Source organism: Triticum aestivum, chromosome 1A (genome assembly GCF_018294505.1).
Source record: "Triticum aestivum cultivar Chinese Spring chromosome 1A, IWGSC CS RefSeq v2.1, whole genome shotgun sequence".
NCBI lineage: Eukaryota > Viridiplantae > Streptophyta > Magnoliopsida > Poales > Poaceae > Triticum > Triticum aestivum.
In genome coordinates this window covers 548,150,546-548,174,995 of record NC_057794.1, presented here as the reverse complement: position 1 = coordinate 548,174,995, position 24,450 = coordinate 548,150,546, and positions in this window count along the sequence as shown.

Here is a 24,450-nt window from a genome sequence, read left to right as displayed (position 1 = left end):
TAACTTGTTGAGCTTGCCTTTCCCCCTCATGCTAGCCAAATTCTCAACACCAAGTAGAAATACTACTTGTGCTTCCAAATACCATTAAACCAGTTTTGCCATGAGAGTCCACCATATCTACCTATGGATTGAGTAAGATCCTTCAAGTAAGTTGTCATCGATGCAAAGCAATAAAAAATGCTCTAAATATGTATGATTGATTGGTGTGAGAGAAATAAGCTTTATACGATCTTGTGATGTGGAAGTAATAAAAGCGATTGACTGCATAATAAAGGTTCATATCACAAGGGGCAATATAAAGTGACGTTCCTTCGCATTGAGATTTTATGCATCCAACCATAAAAGCGCATGGCAACCTCTGCTTCCCTCTGCGAAGGGCCTATCCTTTATTATTATCTTCTACCTTATGCAAGAGTCATGGTGATCTTCACCTTTTCTTTTTCATTTTATCCTTTGGCAAGCTCAGCATGTTGGAAAGAACATGATATATATATATATATATATATATATATATATATCTAATTGGATGTAGGGGAGCATGAACCATTATTGTTGACATTACCCTTGAGGTAAAAGGTTGTGGGGCAAAACTATAAGCCCCTATCTTTCTCTGTGTCCGATTAAAACTCCGTAACCACAAGTATTGCGTGAGTGATAGCAATTATGGAGGACTAAATGATAGTTGAGTATGTGGACTTGCTTTTTAGCTCTGACACAGACTCTTTCCGATGTTATGATAAATTGCAATTGCTTCAGTGACTGAGATTATAGTTTGTCGGAGCCCAATAAGGTTTATGATTTATACTTTTGCATTGTGAATAGATCATCACTTGAACATAAGTAATCATATGACAAAATCTATATATGTTGCTGTTATGAGAATAATCATGATGCCTTCATGTCCGTATTTTATTTTTATCGACGCCTCTACCTCTAAACATGAGGACATATTTATTGTTATCTGCTTTTCTCTTGAGGACAAGCGAGGTCTAAGCTTGGCGTAGTTGATACGTCCATTTTGCATCATGCTTTTATATCGATATTTATTGCATTATGGACTGTTATTTCACTTTATGTCACAATACTTATGGCTATTCTCTCTTATTTTACAAGGTTTACATAAGGAGGGAGAATGCCGGAAGTTGGAATTCTGGGCTGGAAAAGGAGCAAATATTAGAGACCTATTCTGTGCAACTCCAAAAGTCCTGAAACTCCACGGAACATCTTAAAATAAATAAAGAAAAATCCTCGCCAAAGATGAAGGCCAGGGGGCCCACACCCTGCTCACGAGGGTGGGGCGCCCCCTAGGGCGCGCCCCCCTACCTCGTGCGCCCCCTGGTGGCTCTCCGACGTCCATCTTCTCCTATATGAAGTCTTTCGATGAGAAAAAATCAGAAGGAACTTTTCAGGACGAGACTCCGCCGCCACAAGGCGGAACCTTGTCGGAACCAATCTAGAGCTCCGGCAGAGCTGTTCTACCGGGGATACTTCCCTCCGGGAGGGGGAAATCATCACCATTGTCATCACCAACGCTCCTCTCATTGGGAGAGGGCAATCTCCATCAACATCTTCACCAGCACCATCTCATATCCAAACCCTAGTTCATCTCTTGTATCCAATTCTTGTCTCAAAGTCCGGGATTGGTGCTAGTAGGTTGCTAGTAGTGTTGATTACTCCTAGTAGTTGATGCTAGTTGGTTTATTTGGTGGAAGATCATATGTTCAGATCCTATATGCATATCATTACCCCTCTGATTATGAACATGGATATGCTTTGTGAGTAATTATGTTTGTTCCTGAGGACAAGGGAGAAGTCTTGCTATTAGTAGTCATGTGAATTTGGTATTTGTTTGATATTTTGATAAGATGTATGTTGTCTAGCCTCTAGTGGTGTTATGTGAACGTCGACTACATAACACTTCACCATTATTTGGGCCTAGAGGAAGGCATTGGGAAGTAATAAGTAGATGATGGGTTGCTAGAGTGACAGAAGCTTAAACCCTAGTTTATGCGTTGCTTCGTAAGGGGCTGATTTGGATCCACATGTTTCATGCTATGGTTAGGTTTACCTTAATACTTTTGTTGTAGTTGCGGATGCTTGCAATAGAGGTTAATCATAAGTGGGATGCTTGTTCAAGTAAGAATAGCACCTTAGCACTGGTCCACCCACATATCAAATTATCAAAGTATCAAACGCGAATCATATGAACGTGATGAAAACTAGCTTGACAATATTCCCATGTGTCCTCGGGAGCGCTTTTCCTATTATAAGAGTTTATTCTGGCTTGTCCTTTGCTACAAAAAGGATTGGGCCACCTTGCTGCACTTTATTTACTTTTGTTACTTGTTGCTCGTAATTTATCTTATCACAAAACTATCTGTTACCACTTATTTCAGTACTTGCAGAGAATACCTTGCTGAAAACCGCTTATCATTTCCTTCTGCTCCTCGTTGGGTTCGACACTCTTACTTATCGAAAGGACTACGATATATCCCCTATACTTGTGGGTCATCACACCTCTACAAATCCCTGCTTCCCTCTGCGAAGGGCCTATCTATTTACTTTTATGCTGAGTCATCATCCTGTTATTAAAAAGCACTAGTTGGAGAGCACCGCCATCATTTGCATTCATTACTGTTAATTTACATTGAGTATGACTTGATTGGATCTCTTTTACCATGAATTACAATGTCTAGTCAGTCCTTGGTCTTTAAAGGTGCTCTGCATTTATGTTTTGCGGTCTCAGAAAGGGCTAGCGAGATACCACCTTGTTATATCATATTATGATTGTTTTGAGAAAGTGTTGTCATCCGAGATTTATTATTATTGCTCGCTAGTTGATTATGCCATTGATATGAGTAAACTTGAGACCTATGCGTTATTATGAATGTGGTTAGTTATATTCTTTGTTGAAAACTTGAATCCTGGCTTTACATATTTACAACAACAAGAGCAAACAGAGTTTGTAAAAAAATTTCTTTACCACTTTCAGTTTGTCAACTGAATTGCTTGAGGACAAGCAAAAGTTTAAGCTTGGGGGAGTTGATACGTCTCCGTCGTATCTACTTTTCCAAACAATTTTGCCCTCGTTTTGGACTCTAACTTGCATGATTTGAATTGAACTAACCCAGATTGACGCTGTTTTCAGCAGAATTACCATGGTGTTATTTATGTGCAGAAACAAATGTTCTCGGAATGACCTGAAACATCACGGAGCAACTTTTTGGAAAATATGAAAAATACCTGCAAAAGATGAAGGCTAGGGGGCCCACCACCTGTCCATGAGGGTGGGGGGCGCGCCTGCCCCCCTAGGGCGCACCCCCTACCTCGTGGGCCCCCTGATGCCTCTCCAACTCCAACTCCAACTCCATATATTGTGTTTCGAGGAGAAAAAATCAGAGCGAAGAATTCATCGCGTTTTACGATACGGAGCCGCCGCCAAGCTCTAAAACCTCTCGGGAGGGCTGATATGGAGTCCGTTCGGAGCTCCGGAGAGGGGAATCTATCGCCATCGTCATTATCAACCTTCCTCCATCACCAATTTCATGATGCTCACCGCCGTGCCTGAGTAATTCCATCGTAGGTTTGCTGGACGGTGATGGGTTGGATGGGATCTATCATGTAATCGAGTTAGTTTTGTCAGGGTTTGATCCCTAGTATCCACTATGTTCTGAGATTGATATTGCTATGACTTTGCTATGATTAATGCTTGTCACTAGGGCCCGAGTGCCATGATTTCAGATCTGAACCTATTATGTTTTTATCAATATATGAGTGTTCTTGATCCTATCTTGCAATTCTATAGCCACCTATTATGTGATATGATCCGTTGACCCCGAAGTGACAATAATCGGGATACTTACCGGTGATGACCGTAGTTTGAGGAGTTCATGTATTCACTATGTGTTAATGCTTTGTTCCGGTACTCTATTAAAAGGAGGCCTTAATATCCCTTAGTTTCCGTAAGGACCCCGCTGCTACAGGAGGGTAGGACAAAAGATGTCATGCAAGTTCTTTTCCATAAGCATGTATGACTATGTTCGGAATACATGCCTACATTATATCAATGAACTGGAGCTAGTTCTGTGTCACCCTAGGTTATGACTGTTACATGATGAACCGCATCCGGCATAATTCTCCATCACTGATCCATTGCCTACGAGCTTTTCATATATTGTTTTTCGCTTATTTACTTTCCCGTTGTTATTGCTATCATCACTACAAAATACCAAAAACACTAATTTTACTACTATTACCTTTTGCTACCGTTACCACTACTATCATATTACTTTGCTACTAAACACTTTGTTGCAGATATTAAGTTTCCAGGTGTGGTTGAATTAATAACTCAGCTGCTAATACTTGAGAATATTCTTTGACTCCCCTTGTGTCGAATCAATAAATTTGGGTTGAATACTCTACCCTCAAAAACTATTGCGATCCCCTATACTTGTGGGTTATCATGGACTGGAGGTTGTTTCCTCGGAAAGTGTACCGTATGCTCATTACTATTAACATGAAAAGTGACATTGCCTTTGTTGCAATCAATAACAGCCCCTGCAATATTCAAAAAGGGTCTACCAAGGATAATTTGCATACTATCGTCCTCGGGAATATCAAGAATAATAGAGTCCGTTAAAATAGTAACATTTGCAACCACAACAGGCACATCCTCACAAATACCGACAGGTATATGATACGTCTCCAATGTATCTATAATTTTTGATTGCTCCATGCTATATTATCTACTGTTTTAGACATTATTGGGCTTTATTTTCCACTTTTATATTATTTTTGGGACTAACCTATTAACCGAAGGCCTAGCCCAGAATTGTTGTTTTTTGCCTGTTTTAGGGTTTCGAAGAAAAGGAATATGAAACGGAGTCCAAACGGAATGAAACCTTCGGAAACGTGATTTCCTCATCAGATAAGATCCAGGAGACTTGGACCCTCCGTCAAGAAAGCCACGAGGTGGTCACGAGGGTGGAGGGCGCGCCCCCCTAGGGTGCGCACCCTGCCTCGTGGGCCCCTCGAAGCTCCACCGACGTACTTCTTCCTCCTATATATATCCACGTACCCCCAAACGATCGGGGACGGAGCCAAAAACCTAATTCCACCGCCGCAACTTTCTGTATCCACGAGATCCCATCTTGGGGCCTGTTCCGGAGCTCCGCCGGAGGGGGCATCGATCACGGAGGGCTTCTACATCATCATCCAAGCCCCTCCGATGAAGTGTGAGTAGTTTACTTCAGACCTACGGGTCCATAGCTAGTAGCTAGATGGCTTCTTCTCTCTTTTTGGATCTCAATACAATGTTCTCCCCCTCTCTCATGGAGATCTATTCGATGTAATCTTCTTTTTGCGGTGTGTTTGTTGAGACCGATGAATTGTGGGTTTATGATCAAGTCTATCTATGAATAATATTTGAATCTTCTCTAAATTCTTTTATGTATGATTGGTTATCTTTGTAAGTCTCTTCGAATTATCAGTTTGGTTTGGCCTACTAGATTGGTTTTTCTTGCCATGGGAGAAGTGCTTAGCTTTGGGTTCAATCTTGCGGTGTCCTTTCCCAGTGACAAAAGGGGCAGCAAGGCATGTATTGTATTGTTGCCATCGAGGATAACAAGATGTTTTTTTTATCATATTGCATGAAACTATCCCTCTACATCATGTCATCTTGCTTAAGGCGTTACTCTGTTTTTAACTTAATACTCTAGATGCATGCTGGATAGCGGTCGATGAGTGGAGTAATAGTAGTAGATGCAGAATCGTTTCGGTCTACTTGTCTCGGACGTGATGCCTATATACATGATCATACCTAGATATTTTCATAACTATGCTCAATTCTGTCAATTGCTCAACAGTAATTTGTTCACCCACCGTAGAATACTTATGCTCTTGAGAAAAGCCACTAGTGAAACCTATGGCCTCCGGGTCTCTTTCTCATCATATCAATCTCCATCACTTTATTATTGCTTTGCTTTTACTTTTTTTACTTTGCATCTCTATATCAAAATACCAAAAATATTATTTATCATCTCTATCAGATCTCACTTTCGTAAGTGACCGTGAAGGGATTGACAACCCCTAAGTGCGTTGGTTGCGTTGAGCTATTGTTTTTGTGTAGGTACTACTGGATTGATACATTGGTTCTCAAAAACTGAGGGAAATACTTACGCTACTTTGCTGCATCATCCCTTCCTCTTCGGGGAAATCCAACGCAGTGCTCAAGAGGTAGCAAGAAGAATTTCTGGCGCCGTTGCCGTGGAGTCCGCGCAAAAGTCAACATACCAAGTACCCATCACAATCCCTATCTCCCGCATTACATTATTTGCCATTTGCCTCTCGTTTTCCTCTTCCCCACTTCACCCTTGCCGTTTTATTTGCCCCCTCTCTCTCTATCTTCCCTCTCTTTCTCCGTTTGCCTTTTTGTTTGCCCGCGTGTTGGATTGCTTGTTTGTTGCGATTGCTCTACCTAGATTTGGTGATCTTCACCTTAAAAGGTTAGAGGAGATCGAAAACAACATCAGGAAGTTTATGGTTTTGCAATTTGAGCATAATAATTTCTTTAGAAATGAGCTTAAGGAACAAAAAAGTTTCATGAATTATATGAATAAAGAGCTCGATGATATGTCTAAAGAATTTGATGGTATAAGATCCCAAATTGCTCATCTTGAAAAATTAACTGCTGAAATTTTGGATATGCAAGCTACCTTAGTCAATAAGATGGCCGCTAAACCGGATTCTTATGAAAATAATGATGAAGATCTAAAAGTTATTGATGTGTCCCCTATTAAATCTTTGTTTTACAATATGAATCTTGATAATGATGGGACTTAATATGATCCACCTTTACCTAGAAGGCGTTCTAAGAATTCGGAATTTGTTGATCTTGATGCTAAATTTGATAAAAGTGGGATTGAAGAAATTAAAACCCTAGATGTGGCTAAACCCACTATTATGGATTTCAAGGAATTTAACTATGAAAATTGCTCCTTGATTGATTGTATTTCCTTGTTGCAATCCGTGCTAAAGTCTCCTCACGCTTATAGTCAAAATAAAGCGTTCACTAAACATATCGTTGATGCCTTGATGCAATCTTATGAAGAAAAACTTGAATTGGAAGTTTCTATCCCTAGAAAACTTTATGATGAGTGGGAACCTACTATTAAAATTAAAATTAAAAATTATGAGTTTTATGCTTTGTGTGATTTGGGTGCTAGTGTCTCTACTATTCCCAAAACTTTGTGTGATTTGCTAGATTTCCGTGATTTTGATGATTCCTCTCTAAACTTGCATCTTGCGGATTCCACTATTAAGAAACCTATGGGAAGAATTAATGATGTTCTTATTGTTGCTAATAGTAATTATGCGCCCGTAGATTTTATCGTTCTTGATATAGATTGCAATCCTTCTTGCCCTATTATTCTTGGTAGACCTTTCCTTAGAATGGTTGGTGAAATTATCGATATGAAGGAAGGGAATATTAGATTTCAATTTCCATTAAAAAAGGGCATGGAACACCTCCCTAGAAAGAAAATAAAATTACCATATGAATCTATCATGAGAGCCACTTATGGATTGTTGGGTTTCGTAGTAATTTCAAAATTTTCCTACGCACGCGCAAGATCATGGTGATGCATAGCAATGAGAGGGGAGAGTGTGATCTACATACCCTTGTAGATCGACAACGGAAGCGTTTGGTTGATGTAGTCGTACGTCTCCACGGCTTGACCGATCAAGCACCGAAACTACGGCACCTCCGAGTTCTAGCACACGTTCAGCCCGATGACGATCCCCGGACTTCGATCCAGCAAAGTGTCGGGGAAGAGTTCCGTCAGCACGACGGCGTGGTGACGATCATGATGTACTACTGTCGCAGGGCTTCGCCTAAGCACCGCTACAATATTACCGAGGACTATGGTGGCAGGGGGCGCCGCACACGGCTAAGAATATGATCACGTGGATCAACTTGTGTGTCTATGGGGTGCCCCCTGCCCCCGTATATAAAGGAGTGGAGGAGGGGAGGGCCGGCCCTCTCTATGGCGCGCCTAGGGGAGTCCTACTCCCACCGGGAGTAGGATTCCCCTTTCCTAGTCCAACTAGGAGTCCTTCCATGTAGTAGGAGTAGGAAACAAGGAAGGGGCACAGCCCCTCGCCCTAGTCCAATTCAGACTAGGCCTTGGGGGCGCGCGCGGCCTGCCCTATGCAGCCCCTCTCTCTTTCCCGTATGGCCCAGTAAGGCCCAATACTTCTCCCGGCGAATTCCTGTAACTCTCCGGTACTCCGAAAAATACTCGAATCACTCGGAACCTTTTCGATGTCCGAATATAGTCGTCCAATATATTGATTTTTATGTCTCAACCATTTCGAGACTCCTCGTCATGTCCCCGATCTCATTCGGGACTCCGAACTCCTTCGGTACATCAAAACTCGTAAACTCATAATATAACTGTCATCGAAACCTTAAGCGTGCGGACCCTACGAGTTCGAGAACAATGTAGACATGACCGAGACACGTCTCCGGTCAATAATCAATAGCGGGACCTGGATGCCCATATTGGCTCCTACATATTCTACGAAGATCTTTATCGGTCAGACCGCATAACAACATACGTTGTTCCCTTTGTCATCGGTATGTTACTTGCCCGAGATTCGATCATCGGTATCTCAATACCTAGTTCAATCTCGTTACCGGCAAGTCTCTTTACTCGTTCCGTAATACATCATCTCACAACTAACTCATTAGTTGCAATGCTTGCAAGGCTTATGTGATGTGCATTACCGAGAGGGCCCAGAGATACCTCTCCGACAATCGGAGTGACAAATCCTAATCTCGAAATACGCCAACCCAACATGTACCTTTGGAGACACATGTAGATCACCTTTATAATCACCCAGTTACGTTGTGACGTTTGGTAGCACACAAAGTGTTCCTCCGGTAAACGGGAGTTGCATAATCTCATAGTCATAGGAACATGTATAAGTCATGAAGAAAGCAATAGCAACATACTAAACGATCGGGTGCTAAGCTAATGGAATGGGTCATGTCAATCAGATCATTCACCTAATGATGTGATCCCGTTAATCAAATAACAACTCTTTGTCCATGGTTAGGAAACATAACCATCTTTGATTAACGAGCTAGTCAAGTAGAGGCATACTAGTGACACTCTGTTTGTCTATGTATTCACACATGTATTATGTTTCCGGTTAATACAATTCTAGCATGAACAATAAACATTTATCATGATACAAGGAAATAAATAATAACTTTATTATTGCCTCTAGGGCATATTTCCTTCAGTCTCCCACTTGCACTAGAGTCAATAATCTAGATCACATCGCCATGTGATTTAACATCAATAGTTCACATCTTTATGTGATTGGTTCACATCTCCATGTGACTAACACCCAAAGGGTTTACTAGATTCAATAATCTATTTCACATCGCTATGTGATTAAGACCCAAAAAGTGATCATGTTTTGCTTCTGAGGGAATTTAGTCAACGGGTCTGCCACATTCAGATCCACATGTATTTTGCAAATTTCTATGTCAACAATGCTCTGCATGGAGCTACTCTAGCTAATTGCTCCCACTTTCAATATTTATCCAGATTGAGACTTAGAGTCATCTGGATCAGTGTCAAAACTTGCATCGACGTAACCCTTTACGACGAACCTTTTGTCACCTCCGTAATCGAGAAACATATCCTTATTCCAGTAAGGATAATTTTGACCGCTGTCCATTGATCTACTCCTAGATCACTATTGTACTCCCTCTCTTAACACAGTGTATGGTATACAATAGATCTGGTACACAGCATGGCATACTTTATAGAACCTATGACTGAGGCATAGGGAATGACTTTCATTCTCTTTCTATCTTCTGCCGTGGTCGGGCTTTGAGTCTTACTCAACTTCACACCTTGTAACACAGGCAAGAAACTTTTTCTTTGACTGTTCCATTTTGAACTACTTCAAAATCTTGTCAAGGTATGTACTCATTGAAAAAACTTATCAAGCGTCTTGATCTATCTCTATAGATCTTGATACTCAATATGTAAGCAGCTTCACCGAGGTCTTTCTTTGAAAAACTCCTTTCAAACATTCCTTTATGCTTTGCAGAATAATTCTACATTATCTCCGATCAACAATATGTCTTTCACATATACTTTATCAGAAATGTTGTAGTGCTCCCACTCACTTTCTTGTAAATACAGGCTTCACCGCAAGTCTGTATAAAACTATATGCTTTGATCAACTTATCAAAGCGTATATTCCAACTCCGAGATGTTTGCACCAGTCCATAGATGGATCGCTGGAGCTTGCACATTTTGTTAGCACCTTTAAGATTGACAAAACCTTCTGGTTGTATCATATACAACTCTTCTTTAATAAATCCATTAAGGAATGCAGTTTTGTTTATCCATTTGCCGGATTTCATAAAATGCGGCAATTGCTAACATGATTCGGACAGACTTAAGCATAGATACGAGTGAGAAACTCTCATCGTAGTCAACACCTTGAACTTGTCGAAAACCTTTTTGCGACAATTCTAGCTTTGTAGATAGTAACACTACTATCAGCGTCCGTCTTTCTCTTGAAGATCCATTTATTTTCTATGGCTTGCCGATCATCGGGCAAATCCATCAAAGTCCATACTTTGTTCTCATACATGGATCATATCTCAGATTTCATGGCCTCAAACCATTTCGCGGAATCTGGGCTCATCATCGCTTCCTCATAGTTCGCAAGTTCGTCATGGTCAAGTAACATGACCTCCAGAATAGGATTACCGTACCACTCTGGTGCGGATCTCACTCTGGTTTACCTACGAGATTCGATAGTAACTTGATCTGAAGTTACATGATCATCATCATTAGCTTCCTCACTAATTGGTGTAGTAGTCACAGGAACAGATTTCTGTGATGAACTACTTTCCAATAAGGGAGCAGGTACAGTTACCTCATCAAGTTCTCTACTTTCCTCCCACTCACTTCTTTCGAGAGAAACTCCTTCTCTAGAAAGGATCCATTCTTAGCAACGAATGTCTTGCCTTCGGATCTGTGATAGAAGGTGTACCCAACTGTCTCCTTTGGGTATCCTATGAAGACATATTTCTCCGATTTGAGTTTGAGCTTATCGAGATGAAACTTTTTCACATAAGCATCGCAACTCCAAACTTTAAGAAACGACAGCTTAGGTTTCTTGCCAAACCATAGTTCACACGGTGTCGTCTCAACGGATTTAGATGGTGCCCTATTTAACGTGAATGCAGCTGTCTCTAATGCATAACCCCAAAACGATAGTGGTAGATCGGTAAGAGACATCATAGATCGCACTATATCTAATAAAGTACGGTTATGACGTTCGGACACACCATTACACTATGGTGTTCCAGGTGGCGTGAGTAGTGAAACTATTTCACATTGTTTTAATTGAAGGCCAAACTCGTAACTCAAATATTTTACCTCTGCGATCATATCGTAGAAACTTTTATTTTCTTGTCACGATGATTTTCCACTTCACTCTGAAATTCTTTGAACTTTTCAAATGTTTCAGACTTATGTTTCATCAAGTAGATATACCCATATCTGCTCAAATCATCTGTGAAGATTAGAAAATAATGATACCTGCCACGAGCCTATTCATCGGACCACATACATCAGTATGTATGATTTCCAACAAATCTGTCGCTCGCTCCATTGTTCCGGAGAACGGAGTCTTAGTCATCTTTGCCCATGAGGCATGGTTCGTAAGCATCAACTGATTCATAATCAAGTGATTCCAAAATCCCATCAGCATGGAGTTTCTTCATGCGCTTTACACCAATATGACCTAAACGGCAGTGCCACAAATAAGTTGCACTATCATTATTAACTTTGCTTCTTTTGGCTTCAATATCATGAATATGTGTATTACTACGATCGAGATCCAACGAACCATTTTCATTGGGTGTGTAACCATATAAGGTTTTATTCATGTAAACAGAACAACAATTTATTCTCTTACTTAAATGAATAACCATATTGCAATAAACATGATCAAATCATATTTATGCTCAACGCAAACACCAAATAACACTTATTTAGGTTCAACACTAATCCCGAAAGTATAGGGAGTGTGCGATGATGATCATGTCAATCTTGGAACCACTTCCAACACACATCGTCACTTCACCCTTAACTAGTCTCTGTTTATTCTGCAACTCCCGTTTCGAGTTACTAATCTTAGCAACTGAACTAGTATCAAATACTGAGGGGTTGCTATAAACACTAGTAAAGTACACATCAATAACATGTATATCAAATATACTTATGTTCACTTTGCCATCCTTCTTATCCGCCAATCACTTGGGGTAGTTCCGCTTCCAGTGACCAGTCCCTTTGCAGTAGAAGCACTTAGTCTCAGGCTTAGGATCAGACTTGGGCTTCTTCACTTGAGCAGCAACTTGCTTGCTGTTCTTTTTGAAGTTCCCCTTCTTCCCTCTGCCCTTTTCTTGAAACTAGTGGTCTTGTCTACCATCAACACTTGATGTTTTTCTCGATTTCTACCTTCATCAATTTCCGCATTACGAAGAGCTTGGGAATCGTTTCCGTTATCCCTTGCATATCATAGTTCATCACGAAGTTCTACTAACTTGGTGATGGTGACTAGAGAATTCTGTCAATCACTATCTTATCTGGAAGATTAACTCCCACTTGATTCAAGCGATTGTAGTACTCAGACAATCTGGGCACATGCTCACTAGTTGAGCGATTCTCCTCCATCTTTTAGCTATAGAACTTGTTGGAGACTTCATATCTCTCAACTCGGGTATTTGCTTGAAATATTAACTTCAACTCCTGGAACATCTCATATGGTCCATGACGTTCAAAACGTCTTTGAAGTCCCGATTCTAAGCTGTTAAGCATGGTGCACTAAACTATCAAGTAGTCATCATATTGAGCTAGCCAAACGTTCATAACGTCTGCATCTGCTCCTGCAATAGGCCCGTCACCTAGCGGTGCATCAAGGACATAATTCTTCTGTGCAGCAATGAGGATAAACCTCAGATCACGGATCCAATCCGTATCATTGCTACTAACATCTTTCAACACAATTTTCTCTAGGAACATATCAAAATAAACACAGGGAAGCAACAACGCGAGCTATTGATCTACAACATGATTTGCAAAATACTACCAGGACTAAGTTCATGATAAATTTAAGTTCAATTAATCATATTACTTAAGAACTCCCACTTAGATAGACATCCCTCTAATCCTCTAAGTGATTACGTGATCCAAATCAACTAAACCATGTCCGATCATCACGTGAGATGGAGTAGTTTCATTGGTGAACATCACTATGTTGATCATATCTACTATATGATTCACGCTCGACCTTTCGGTCTCCGTGTTCCGAGGCCATATCTGTATATGCTTGGCTCGTCAAGTATAACCTGAGTATTCCGCGTGTGCAACTGTTTTGCACCCGTTGTATTTGAACGTAGAGCCTATCACACCCGATCATCACGTGGTGTCTCAGCACGAAGAACTTTCGCAACGGTGCATACTCAGGGAGAACACTTCTTGATAATTAGTGAGAGATCATCTTATAATGCTACCGTCAATCAAAGCAAGATAAGATGCATAAAAGATAAACATCACATGCAATCAATATAAGTGATATGATATGGCCATCATCTTGTGCTTGTGATCTCCATCTCCGAAGCACCGTCGTGATCACCATCGTCACCGGCGCGACACCTTGATCTCCATCGTAGCATCGTTGTCGTCTCGCCAATCTTATGCTTCCACGACTATCGCTACCGCTTAGTGATAAAGTAAAGCATTACAGCGCGATTGCATTGCATACAATAAAGCGACAACCATATGGCTCCTGCCAGTTGCCGATAACTCGGTTACAAAACATGATCATCTCATACAATAAAATTTAGCATCATGTCTTGACCATATCACATCACAACATGCCCTGCAAAAACAAGTTAGACGTCCTCTACTTTGTTGTTGCAAGTTTTACGTGGCTGCTACGGGCTTAAGCAAGAACCAATCTTACCTACGCATCAAAACCACAACGATAGTTTGTCAAGTTGGTGCTGTTTTAACCTTCACAAGGACCGGGCGTAGCCACACTCGGTTCAACTAAAGTTGGAGAAACTGTCACCCGCAAGCCACCTATGTGCAAAGCACGTCGGGAGAACCGGTCTCGCGTAAGCGTACGCGTAATGTCGGTCCGGGCCTCTTCGTCCAACAATACCGCCGAACCAAAGTATGACATGCTGGTAAGCAGTATGACTTATATCGCCCACAACTCACTTGTGTTCTACTCGTGCATATAACATCAACACATAAAACCTAGGCTCGGATGCCACTATTGGGTTTCGTAGTAATTTCAAAATTTTCCTACGCACACGCAAGATCATGGTGATGCATAGCAACAAGAGGGGACAGTGTGATCTACGTACCCTTGTAGAGCGACAACGGAAGCATTTGGTTGATGTAGTCGTACGTCTCCACGGCCCGACCGATCAAGCACCGAAACTACGGCACCTCCGAGTTCTAGCACACGTTCAGCTCGATGACGATCCCCGGACTTCAATCCAGCAAAGTGTCGGGGAAGAGTTCCGTCAGCACGACGGCGTGGTGACGATCTTGATGTACTACTGTCACAGGGCTTTGCCTAAGCACCGCTACAATATTATCGAGGACTATGGTGGCAGGAGGCGCCGCACACGGCTAAGAATATGATCACGTGGATCAACTTGTGTGTCTATGGGGTGCCCCCTACCCCTGTATATAAAGGAGTGGAGGAGGGGAGGGCCGGCCCTCTCTATGGCATGCCTAGGGGAGTCCTACTCCCACCGGGAGTAGGATTCCCCTTTCCTAGTCCAACTAGAAGTCCTTCCATGTAGTAGGAGTAGGAAACAAGGAAGGGGCGCAGCCCCTCCCCCTAGTCCAATTCGGACTAGGCCTTGGGGGGGCGCGCGGCCTGCCCTAGGCAGCCCCTCTCTCTTTCCCGTATGGCCCAATAAGGCCCAATACTTCTCCCGGCGAATTCCCGTAACTCTCCAGTACTCCGAAAAATACTCGAATCACTCGGAACCTTTCCGATGTCCGAATATAGTCGTCCAATATATCAATTTTTACGTCTCAACCATTTCGAGACTCCTCGTCATGTCCCCGATCCCATCCAGGACTCCGAACTCCTTCGGTACATCAAAACTCATAAACTCATAATATAACTGTCATCGAAACCTTAAGCGTGCGGACCCTACGGGTTCGAGAACAATGTAGACATGACCGAGACACGTCTCCGGTCAATAACCAATAGCGGGACCTGGATGCCCATATTGGCTCCTACATATTCTACGAAGATCTTTATCGGTCAGACCGCATAACAACATACGTTGTTCCCTTTGTCATCAGTATGTTACTTGTCCGAGATTTGATCGTCTGTATCTCAATACCTAGTTCAATCTCGTTACCAGCAAGTCTCTTTACTCGTTCCGTAATACATCATCTCACAACTAACTCATTAGTTGCAATGCTTGCAAGGCTTATGTGATGTGCATTACCGAGAGGGCCCAGAGATACCTCTCCGACAATCGGAGTGACAAATCCTAATCTCGAAATACGCCAACCCAACATGTACCTTTGGAGACACCTGTAGAGCACCTTTATAATCACCCAGTTACGTTGTGACGTTTGGTAGCACACAAAGTGTTCCTCCGGTAAACGGGAGTTGCATAATCTCATAGTCATAGGAACATGTATAAGTCATGAAGAAAGCAATAGCAACATACTAAACGATCGGGTGCTAAGCTAATGGAATGGGTCATGTCAATCAGATCATTCACCTAATGATGTGATCCCGTTAATCAAATAACAACTCTTTGTCCATGGTTAGGAAACATAACCATCTTTGATTAACGAGCTAGTCAAGTAGAGGCATACTAGTGACACTCTATTTGTCTATGTATTCACACATGTATTATGTTTCCGGTTAATACAATTCTAGCATGAATAATAAACATTTATCATGATATAAGGAAATAAATAATAATTTTATTATTGCCTCTAGGGCATATTTCCTTCATGGATTGCCTACCAAAGATGGCAATACCTAGATCTATTCTTGCTTGTTATGCCTAGCTAGGGGCGTTAAACGATAGCGCTTGTTGGGAGGCAACCCAATTTTATTTTTATTCCTTGCTTTTTTCTCCTGTTTAGTAATAAATAAATTATTTAGCCTCTGTTTTGTTGTGTTTTTTGTGTTTAATTAGTGTTTGTGCCAAGTAGAACCGTTGGGAAGACTTGGGGAAAGTCTTATTGAATTTGCTGTAAAAAACAGAAACTTTAGCGCTCACGAGAACTGATGTAATTTTTATTTGGAAGTGATATTTAGTTAATTGTTTTTGAAGATGATTAATATATAAATTACTCACGTCCATAAATTTATTTTATAATTTTTGGGGTCCCAGATCTTGCGCTAGCTACAGATTACTACAGACTGTTCTGTTTTTGACAGATTCTGTTTTTCGTGTGTTGTTTGCTTATTTTGATGAATCTATGGCTAGTAAAATAGTTTATAATACATAGATAAGTTGGAATACAGTAGGTATAACACCAATATAAATAAAGAATGAGTTAATTACAGTACCTTGAAGTGGACTTTTGTTTTCTTTCGCTAACGGAGCTCACGAGATTTTCTACTTTAAGTTTTGTGTTGTGAAGTTTTCAAGTTTTGGGTAAAGATTTGATGGATTATGGAACAAGAAGTGGAAAGAGCCTAAGCTTGGGGATGCCCATGGCACCCCCAAGATAATTTAAGGACACCCAAAAGCCAAAGCTTGGGGATGCCCCGGAAGGCATCCCCTCTTTCGTCTACTTCTATCGGTAACTTTACTTGGAGCTATATTTTTATCCACCACATGATTTGTGTTTTGCTTGGAGCGTCTTTTATGATTTGAGTCTTTGCTTATTAGTTTACCACAATAATCCTTGATGTACACACCTTTTGAGAGAGCCATACATGATTTGGAATTTGATAGAATACTCTATGTGCTTCACTTATATCTTTTGAGCTTTATAGTTTTGCTCTAGTGCTTCACTTATATCTTTTAGAGCACGGTGGTGGATTTGTTTTATAGAAACTATTGATCTCTCATGCTTCACTTAGATTATTTTGAGAGTCTTAATAGCATGGTAATTTGCTTAAAATCCTAATATGCTTGGTATGCAAGATTAATAATAAAACTTTCGTATGAGTGTGTTGAATACTAAGAAAAGTTTGATGCTTGATGATTGTTTTGAGATATGGAGGTAATAATATCAAAGTCATGCTAGTTGAGTAGTTGTGAAATTGAGAAGTACTTGTGTTGAAGTTTGCAAGTCCCGTAGCATGCACGTATGGTAAACGTTATGCAACAAATTTGAAGCATGAGGTGTTATTTGATTGTCTTCCTTATGAGTGGTGGTCGGGGACGAGCGATGGTCTTTTCCTACCAATCTATCCCCCTAGGAGCATGTGCGTAGTGCCGAGGTTTTTGATGACTTGTAGATTTTTTCAATAAGTATGTGAGTTCTTTATGACTAATGTTGAGTCCATGGATTATACGCACTCTCACCCATCCATCCTTGCTAGCCTCTTCGGTACCGTGCATTGCCCTTTCTCACATTGAGAGTTGGCGCAAACTTCTCTGGTGCATCCAAACCCCGTGATTTGATACGCTCTTTCACACATAAACCTCCTTATATCTTCCTCAAAACAGCCACCATACCTACCTATTATGGCATTTCCATAGCCATTCCGAGATATGTTGCCATGCAACTTTCCACCATTCCGTTTATCATGACACATTCATCATTGTCATATTGCTTAGCATGATCATGTAGTTGACATAGTATTTGTGGCAAAGCCACCATTTATAATTCTTTCATACATGTCACTCCTGGTTCATTGCATATCCCGGTACACCGCCGAAGGCATTCATATAGAGTCATCTTTGTTCTAGTATCGAGTTGTAATCATTGAGTTGTAAATAAATAGAAGTGTGATGATCATCATTATTAGAGCATTGTCCCAAGTGAGGTATAAAAAAAGAAAGGCCATAAAAAAGAGAAGGCCCAAAAAAGGCCATAAAAAAGATAAGGCCCCAAAAAAATGAGAGAAAAAGAGAGAAGGGACAATGTTACTATCCTTTTACCACACTTGTGCTTCAAAGTAGCACCATGATCTTCATAGTAGAGAGTCTCTCATATTATCACTTTCATATACTAGTGGGAATTTTTCATTATAGAACTTGGCTTGTATATTCCAACATTGGGCCTCCTCAAGTGCCCTAGGACTTCGTGAGCAAGCAAGTTAGATGCACACCCACTAGTTTCTTTTGTTGAGCTTTCATACATTTATAGCTCTAGTGCATCCGTTGCATGGCAATCCCTACTCTGTAACATCCCAAAATTCTAAATTTTGGAATGTTATAATAAATAGATAGATTGATTGATTGTTTGATTGTTGTGTGATTGACTGAGTGAAATTCGAAACTTTTTGAAAGTTAAATGAGAGGGAATAAAATGACTTTCCTAAACTTTCACCTTTTGCATTTTGATCTCTGTGAATTCAAATTCTTTTCAAATACAAAACCATCGAGATAAGATGACATGACTTCTTCCATTTAAATAAATGAAAAGGGTTTTGAAAAGATTTGAATTTCATTTGGAAATATTTTTAATTCAGAAAGTTCAAGCAACTCAATGATTTTCATGAGAGAAGATAAAATGTCTTCTTCAAATTATATGAAATATGAGTTGGGAGTTTAAAAGGATCAAAATTTAAAATCCTTTTGAAATTATTTTCAATTTGGAGTTATTTGGGTTTTATTCAAATTATTTTTCTCCAAAAATAAAATATACGGAAAATAGGGTAACATGATTCCCTACATCAGAAAATTGGAGAGAAATAAATTTGAATTAATTTTGGTATTTTAAAATGATTTTTATTGGATTTTATTAGACCAGTAGCACTCTTTGAATTATATGAATTTGTGTAAATTTTATTTAATGCTAAGAAAATGTTTACCTTGTAGGAAATCTTTTTCTGAAAATTTTGATATATAATATTCCTATATAAAGTTTTATTTTTATTTTCATTTTTCAGTTTACCGCTTTCTGTTTTAAAAAAACAACAAATAACAAAAACTGCGCGCGCGCCTGAAACTAACTGTTCCCCACGTGCGCATCATAGTAACAGCAGGCGCCTCATTTTTTTATTTTTTCCATATTCCTTCCCCATATTTTTTCCATAGTTTTTCTTTTCTTTTTTATTGCTCAAAAAAATATTTTACAGTGTGCGCGGCCGGCCGAACCGCCTAAAGTCCTTTTGGCCCATGGCGCACCTCCCATCTCTGTCTTGTATATTTTCGTCTACGTTTAGTCCCAGATTGCCTAACCTTTAACCCTTAAATCTCTTTTCCACTTAAAAATATAGACCCAGAGCCTCCAAAAATCATCTGATTTGGGTTAAATCAATATTTTGATTTGACTAGATAAAAATATTTTTCTCCTCTCCGGCGTGACTTTTGGAAATTGTCTCCTCTCTCCAAAGTCATCTTTTCTCCGCCTTATAAAGGTATCTTTCTTTATACTTCTGTAGTTTATTATTTCTAAACTAATACGACAAAATAATTAGATTATCAATTAGTCTACGTATTTATACATTAGACCCTAGTCGTAGCTATTTTTCTTCCGTAAAACAGTTTGGCCGTGATTTTTCAAATAGTCATAACTTTTTACTCGTTCATCCAAATTAGATGAAACCAACGCCTATAACTTCATCTTATTTTTACCTATCCAGTGAACCTGTCACATCAACTTTTTGAAATTTTCAAATTTCGAATTTTGTTCAGATTTATATTCAAACTTCTTTTGATCATAACTTGAGTTTTATAACTCTGATTTAGTTGATTCTTTTTGCAAATCGAAGCTCTTGACCTAAACTTTCTGATAAGGCCAAATTCACATAATTTTGGTACTGTTAGAAAATGTTTTATGCTGCAAGAATTATTTGCTTGGTTTTGATGTTTTTTAATCGTCTTCTTCGATCTTTCTGACCTTTTGAGTGAGTGCTTATGTGTGGTTACTATTGCTGGCTTACGATAGATTGATCGGAGTGAGACGAGTAGATCTATCAAGAGTTATGAGTGCGAATCATGTTCATCAACATTGTAGGCAAGTTCACACTTTGATCATATTCCTTTCATACCCAGTTTTTATGCATTAGTTTCAACCTCAAACATTGCATGAGTAGGATTGATAACATGTGGGTATTGGGAAGTAGTTGATGAGGTAGGAACCTATTGCCCTGCATTCAAACCTTGGGAGTTACTATTACATGGCTTATATTGCTATGCTATGGTCGTAGATGTGGATTGGGTTTGAGAGTATACATGATAGATGTGAGATTGTTAATTAATGGTTTACTTAAGGTGGCAACTTTAACACACATCTGGGTGGATTGAGGCACCTGGGTATTCCAGCGATTGCCTATTTAGGCACCTGGGTATTCCAGCGATTGCCTGTTTTTCTTTATGGACCGCCACCCAACCTCAAAGGGATCATGAGATTATTCATACTAGAAACTTCCGTGTGCAGCCACAAGCTATTATGGGCTCTAGCATAGTTGATTAAGTCGTGCGAAGTCTTACAGTGGTAGACTAGCAGATGTAGGGGAAAGTAGGTGTAACGGTCTACCTGGTCGTAAGGTGCTAGCGCTTCTGAAAGACTATGTCTCGGTCATCCGTTTCTCAAACACCATGTAGTGCGAGAATCCCAACGGAGGAGATCGAGTCATGTGGGGAAAAGTGCGCAAACCTCTGCAGAGTGTATAAACTAATCATGGTTAGCCGTGTCCTCGGTTATGGATGTCTTGAATATCTAGTACTTGGATTATCATGTGAATCTCATCATGTGACTTTAAATAATTTTGTTGGGTTTTAATGATGATGCTTAATTGGGATTGAGAGGGTGTCAACTCTCTCAATGTTTAACAACCACCATGATAGTTAAATAAAATTTATTCCTTTGTAGTAGGGAAAAATTGGCTTTTCACAAAAACTATAACCATAGAGCTTTTCCACCAGCCAAATATGCATGTAGTGATAGCCTTTATTCATCATTATCCTATGGTGTGAATTTGCCAGTACATTCAATGTACTGACCCTTTGTGGCTGCAACGTCTCATGTTGCAGGACTTCTTACGACGAGTAAGTGATACGTTAGGGTTACGATTTCTACACTCAACTTTTCCGTTGGTGTTGATGGGAATCCACAACCTTGTTACTTCCACTATTTGGATTGAGGTAATAGTATTTTACGTTACTTTATACATGTGATTTACCTCTGTTATAAATCCTCGAGTATTGTGTGTGTCAGCATACCGATCCAGGGATGACACTTAAGCACAGAGACTTGACCGTCTAAGGTCGGGTCGCTACATACTCCTTGCATTAACATCAATCGGTGGGCATCTCCATAGCCCATTGATTAGCCTCGTTGATGTGAGACTTTCTCCTTTTTTGTCTTCTCCACATAACCCCCCTCATTATATTCTATTCCACCCATAGTGCTATGTCCATGGCTCGCGCTCATATATTGCGTGAAAGCTTATAGGTTTGAGATTACTAAAGTATGAAACAATTTCTTGGCTTTTCATCGGGGTTGTGCATGATGAGAGCATTCTTGTGTGACGAAAATGAAACATGACTAAACTATATGATTTTGTAGGGATGAACTTTCTTTGGCCATGTTATTTTGAGAAGACATAATTGCTTAGTTAGTATGCTTGAAGTATTATCATTTTTATGTCAATATTAACTTTTGTCTTGAATCTTTCGGATCTGAATATCCATACCACAATTAAGAAGAATTACATTAAAATTATGCCAAGTAGCACTCCGCATCAAAAATTCTTATTTTATCATTTACCTACTCGAGGACGAGTAGGAATTAAGCTTGGGGATGCTTGATACGTCTCCAACGTATCTATAATTTTTGATTGCTCCATGCTATATTATCTACTGTTTTAGACATTATTAGGCTTTATTTTCCACTTTTATATTATTTTTGGGACTAACCTATTAACCGGAGGCCCAGCCCAGAATTGTTGTTTTTTTTGCCTATTTTAGGGTTTTGAAGAAAAGGAATATCAAACGGAGTCCAAACGGAATGAAACCTTCGGAAACGTGATTTTCTCATCAGATAAGACCCAAGAGACTTGGACCCTCCATCAAGAAAGCCACGAGGTGGTCACGAGGGTGGAGGGCGCCCCCCTAGGGCGCGCCCCCTGCCTCGTGGGCCCCTTGAAGCTCCACCGACGTACTTCTTCCTCGTATATATATCCATGTACCCCCAAACGATCGGGGACGGAGCCAAAAACATAATTCCACCGCCGAAACTTTCTGTATCCAGGAGATCCCATCTTGGGGCCTGTTCCGGAGCTCCGCCGGAGGGGGCATCGATCACGGAGGGCTTCTACATCATCATGCAAGCCCCTCCGATGAAGTGTGAGTAGTTTAGTTCAGACCTACGGGTCCATAGCTAGTAGCTAGATGGATTCTTCTCTCTTTTTGGATCTCAATACAATGTTCTCCCCCTCTCTCATGGAGATCTATTCGATGTAATCTTCTTTTTGCGGTGTGTTTGTTGAGACCGATGAATTGTGGGTTTATGATCAAGTCTATCTATGAATAATATTTGAATCTTCTATAAATTCTTTTAGGTATGATTGGTTATCTTTGCAAGTCCCTTCGAATTATCAGTTTGGTTTGGCCTACTAGATTGGTTTTTCTTACCATGGGAGAAGTGCTTAGCTTTGGGTTCAATCTTGCGGTGTCCTTTCCCAGTTACAGAAGGAGCAGCAAGGCACGTATTGTATTGTTGCCATCGAGGATAACAAGATGGGGTTTTATCATATTGCATGAAACTATCCCTCTACATCATGTCAACTTGCTTAAGGCGTTACTCCGTTTTTAACTTAATACTCTAGATGCATGCTGGATAGCGGTTGATGAGTGGAGTAATAGTAGTAGATGCAGAATCGTTTCGGTCTACTTGTCTCGGACGTGATGCCTATATACATGATCATACCTAGATATTCTCATAACTATGCTCAATTTTGTCAATTGCTCAATAGTAATTTGTTCACCCACCATAGAATACTTATGCTCTTGAGAGAACCACTAGTGAAACCTATGGCCCCCGGGTCTCTTTCTCATCATATCAATCTCCAGCACTTTATTATTGCTTTGCTTTTACTTTGCTTTTACTTTTTACTTTGCATCTCTACATAAAAAATACCAAAAATATTATTTATCATCTCTATCAGATCTCACTTTCGTAAGTGACCGTGAAGGGATTGACAACCCCTAAGCGCGTTGGTTGCGTTGAGCTATTGTTTTTGTGTAGGTACGAGGGACTCAAGCGTAGCCTCCTACTGGATTGATACCTTAGTTCTCAAAAACTAAGGGAAATACTTACGCTACTTTGGTGCATCATCCCTTCCTCTTCGGGGAAATCCAACGTAGTGCTCAAGAGGTAGCAGTATAGCAGTTGATTTATCGGCCATTTGCAAAGATATTTCAGTAAGTGTCAACTTATTCAAATCAAGTCTACGGTATAAAGAGAGAGGCATAACACTAACACCGGCTCCAAGATCACATAAAGAAGTTTTAACATAGTTTCTTTTAATGGAGCATGGTATAGTTGGTACTCCTGGATCTCCAAGTTTCTTTGGTATTCCACCCTTAAAAGTGTAATTAGCAAGCATGGTGGAAATTTCAGCTTCCGGTATCTTTCTTTTATTTGTAACAATATCTTTCATGTACTTAGCATAAGGGTTCATTTTAAGCATATCAGTCAAACGCATACGCAAAAAGATAGGTCTAATCATTTCAGCAAAGCGCTCAAAATCCTCACCATCCTTTTTCTTGGATGGTTTAGGGGGAAAGGGCATGGGTTTTTGAACCTATGGTTCACTTTCTTTACCGTGCTTCCTAGCAACAAAGTCTCTCTTAACATAACGTTGATTCTTTGATTGTGGGTTATCAAGATCAACAGCAGGTTCAATCTCTACATCATTGTCATTGCTAGGTTGAGCATCAACATGAACATCATCATTAACATTATCACTAGGTACATGTTCCTTACCAGATTGTGTTTCATCATTAGAAACAGAAATATCATTGGGATTCTCAGGTGTGTCAACAATAGGTTCACTAGAAGTGTGCAAAGTCCTATCATTTTTTTTCTTCTTCTTAGAAGAACTAGGTGCATCAATATTAATTCTCTAAGAATCTTTGCGCTTTTCTATCAATTGCTCGACAGTAATTTGTCCACACATCGTATTATTTGCTATCTTGAGAGAAGCCTCTAGTGAAACCTATTG